The sequence below is a fragment of the Cupressus sempervirens genome, chromosome 4 (genome assembly GCF_028749045.1).
Source record: "Cupressus sempervirens isolate cs-2001-9-10 chromosome 4, ASM2874904v1, whole genome shotgun sequence".
Lineage (NCBI taxonomy): Eukaryota > Viridiplantae > Streptophyta > Pinopsida > Cupressales > Cupressaceae > Cupressus > Cupressus sempervirens.
This window is the reverse complement of record NC_143121.1, coordinates 57,980,845-57,985,752: the sequence shown is the minus strand read 5'-3', so window position 1 is coordinate 57,985,752 and position 4,908 is coordinate 57,980,845.

Below are 4,908 nucleotides of genomic sequence, written 5' to 3'. Positions count from 1 at the left end.
TGAACATAAACACCAACACCTGCACAACTATGCATGTAGAGTTCAAATAATATATAATAGGGCAATGCACAATTGAATCGAGACCCTACCCTATAATTTTATGGGCCCCCCTACCCAACTATTCTAAGGTAAGGGAAGATCCTTTAGAATAGTAGGGCCCATACAATTCTATGGGTCTACCGCCCTGTTTGTTGGATTTCGCTAACACCTCGCCACCTTGCTAACATAGGTAGGGAGGTAAGGCACGAGGCACAGGGAAGAAAAATGCCCTACTATCTAGATGTATGGTGCATTGACACAAAGAATATCTCGGGTAGGGCTCGACTTATCAATAATATATTTGAGGGGCATGCTTACTCTACTACTAAGAATGGAGGGGGCCTGGGCCCCCCTAAAATATTATTGAAGGTAGGGGCTTAATTAAGCTCCCAATTCATCAGCAGAGCCCTACAATTCTATGGGGCTCACCCTACCCTAGCCTATAATTTTATGGGTATGGGTTCGCCCTATATTTTAAGGGTAGATCCTACCTATCTCTAATTTTATGGGCTATGGGTTATGGGCACCCGTCTCCACTGGAGATAGGCCCACTGTTACTTATAGCTCCCGGGAAAACCCTATCGAACCCTATGCATTCTCTATCCCAGATGTCTGATCATTAGCCCTAAAACCACACATGGTCACTTACAACAATATGACGGGGGGGCTCTACACATGGTTCCTTACTTCTAAGTGATCCCGATTGATTCCTTGTGATACTTTGGGTGGGAGCTTTTTGCTTTGTTTGCAGTTGGTTGCAATAGGCGGGAATAGATAGAAACCAGCCAGCTATGCAGGGTGGGCCCTTACTATTCTATTCTATGGGCAGAATATTCGTCGCCAACATCATTGCCCATAAAATTCTAGGATTTTGGGCTATTGGCCCTACTAGAACTTAACTACTAACTAGCTATGGGCGGATGAAGCCCTATAATTTTATGGGAAAAATATCCTCTCTGTCAATTTTCTAGGGTAGGGCTTCAGTAACAACTTTCTAACTTTCAGCTTATTGATAGGGTGAGCCTGCACCGCCCCAGGGAGAAGCACCCCCCCTTCCCTATCTATACTGGGGCCCCCCTTTCTATAGTCTAGTAGGGCCCCCCTGCATGCATACCCCTCTATAATAGCTATAGCCCCTACTATAGAAAGGGGAAAGGGGGAGGGGGGGGCGCTAATTACCTCTGGGCCTTTTCACACACAAGGATACGCCCTCTCCTATATTCATTGCCCCTTACCTGCTCATCTGCCCCCTCTTTTTTGTCTTCCCCTACCGGGCCTCATATTTTTTGTCTTCGCTGATCTCTTTTGATGCAATTTGCCATGTTGCACTAAGTTACCTACGGGGGTGTGCATACGGTCCAGGAACACTTTCGGGTGAACACCCATCCAAGCAAGCCTTTTACGAAACAAGTGCTCTCCGAACCGATCTTGATAGTCTCCTATCACTAGGCTCATCGACCAACATGCCTATAAAATTTTAGGGCTCCTCCATCTCATTCTTATTACTCACTAGACTATCTCCTCCTTTGTGCCCCTAAAATTCTATGGGCCCTACTATTCTCCCTAAACATATTATTGCCCTACTATTCTATGGACCGCTTCAACAGTCTTCGTTTGGATGTTGTTCCCATGTCAGCGGCCTGCATTTGCACCTTCATCCCATAGAATAGTAGGCATGGAGGATATTGTCACCAACAGCGGCTGGCACATGGCCACCCCTACCTCTATAGCACTTCATACATATATATGTATATATATATACATTCATGTATATACATACATATATATGTATATATGTATACATATATATGTATATATATATACATATATACATACACATATATATACATATATATGTATATATATATATGTATGTATGTATATGTATGTATGTATGTATGTATGTATGTATGTATGTATGTATACATATATACATAGATACATATATATATACACATATATACATATATATACATATTTATATACATATATAGATATACATACATATATACATATATATACATATATACATATACATATATATACACACATATATACATATACATATACATATATATACACATATATACATATACATATATATACACATATATACATATACATATATACACACATATATAAACATATATACATATACATCTATATACATATATACATATAATGTTTCTTATATGCGACTTTTAAATATCTTAATTGTCATGACATTGTCATTCCATTAGTTTCTCATTTCTCATTTCTAGTAACATAGTTTCACATAGCCTAAAGGACGAGGAATTTTTCTGAAGAAAAAGAAATTTATCACCTAATAGAGGCCCCAGTAGAAAATTTGACTATACATAAAATTAAGAGGGATGTGTACATATGATCTCTTCAATTTCTAAAAATTAATATCCTCCTAGTTTGGTGATTCTTCATTTAATCCATAGATTGCCCTAATTTCATTTGCTGTGATCTTTAAAAGAGTTTCGCCATTTAATCTCAGATTTATCTTGTAATTTGGTCATATTTTTCTACCCACATGGGGAATAGATCAATATCCAAATACATTGTAGAGACTACCAATTTACCTTAGATCATATTCCCACACATTGCATAGAGGATTTCCCATTTCTAACAAAACACGCCACTCTCTAAATATTTCTTCTCCTATGATTGGGATGTAGGAATCCTTAACCCATTCATATTTATCCTTCAAACTAGGGGATATATTTGTTTTCCTCTTATTCCATTGAGCAATGGACACTTTTTCCATTGTTGATCTAGACAATTAGTCAAGAAAGTCATTAAAAAAAATGTCTTTTGGCATAATTAGGCTTTCTAAAATGAGTTTTAGGAGGTGTGACTAAAATCTCTCAAAATCAACCTACTAGAGTCTAAGGCATAGGGTAATGTATATATCTAGGGCTTTCGATAACTCCTAACCCTAAATTTGAACATGGAATGAAGAGAAAAAGAAACCTAGTACCAATTTAATTAGAAAATCCTTCAACTAGGGCATGACACTTGCTTGCAATTTTCTACAAATATATCTTCAATTTTGTGGCGAAGAAAACCCCAGCATTGAATCTAAAAAGCTCAAGTAAATTGAAAAAGATAAAACCAAGGAAGACAGATCATCAAAAACTTCCTCAAATCACTTCATAAATCAAAGGGAACAACATGCTTATTTAATTCATTTGCAGAGGGGACATTTGATTTCTATATAAAATATGCCAAGTTTAAAAGTATACCACTAATTTCCATTTACTTTCTCATCAGTGGTTCACAATCCATTTTAACTCTTATTAAAATGTCAAGTCACTAGCTAGGACTATCTCCTAACAAATCAATATCGAGAAAAATATTGAGTTATAAAGTGATAATTTGACCTTTTAAAGCATCATGGGTGGTAACCTCCATGTGGCAAGATCTCATTTTATCACCAAGATTATTAGTTAATTGGTTTCAAAGGAAAATACATGACAGCCATAGATCATGCATGAATATTAGTTTCTTAGTTCATTTGGGAGCAGATTAAAAGAAAAGAAACAACAATAACACATGCAAAAATGAGACTTTAAGTAGCTGATCTATTAATTATAACCAAATGCATCCACCCTAACACCAAAGATGACTTATTTTGTGTGGATAAATAAAATCATAGGAAACTTTGACCATAATAGAACCCACTAAGTAGCTCAAATTATCAATTGGAGACAACCACCCTTTAACATCACATGCAAAGGAGATAATTAAGCTTACAAAAAATAAGTCAACTTTGACTATTTAACACTTTCAGTATTAGAATGAAGCTTAGTATGTGATGTTTAAGCTATGTGATGGAGACATGTGACTTCATCTCACTTTGTCACATTGATTAAACATCAATAAAATTCACTAGTGACAAACCGAGAACCATTGATCTAATATCTTATGAAACTAGTAATGCATTGACCAATCACACATAAGGAACTTGTGAAGAGAGCACAATTGACTAAATTTGCAGGCTTATGGACACGTGGAAGGATGTAGATATATTTACATGTTACATTACCCATTTGTTTATGTCATATGGGTGTTTCAAATCTAGATATATTTACATTTTTCTAAATATGGGCTTTTAAAAGCTATATGAATCTTCTTTAAATAGACATATCATTTTCAAAAATATATTTTTTAAACTATGTATATCATCCTCCAACGGATAGCTTGGAAATGTCTCCATATCTATGCATTGTAGTCTTGAAAACTATAGACCCCTGCCTTTTCAGAAAAAAATTGTTGCGTTTGTGATGGTGTAATAAATAAATAAAAACTGGTATAACGCAAATCATATTTCTCCACACAACAGTACAAATATCTGGTCCTTTTATACGACAAGATTATAGGACAAAGTTAACGCGGGGGAAAATGTTAAAAGAAAATACTAGACGGTAGTCTAAAGATCTAAACAACGGCAAGGTTGAGTAGTCATAGACAACTATATATATACTTTGAATTTGATGATTGTGTATAGGTAGCTAATTTTATAAAAATGATAGAAATAAAGAGGCAACACTTCTATTTTTCTAATTTTATTAGTCCCGCTTATAAATAGGTTGAGATTAAATAAGGTTGAGATTAAAGCTTTCATATTGCTCTTACTTATTAATTCTTTTCATATTGTTCTTATTTATTAATTCATTCCTAGGAAATGGTGTGGACTCTTTTTATCTTATGTTCTTCAAAAATACTTTATTAAAGTGAGATTTTGTCATTTAATTCTTATTTTATTATTGGTCAGTTCTGAATTTTCTAGTGGTCTTTTTATTTTTCTATTGTAAAAATTGGGAAATTTTATTTACGAATATTTGGACATTTATTAATGCT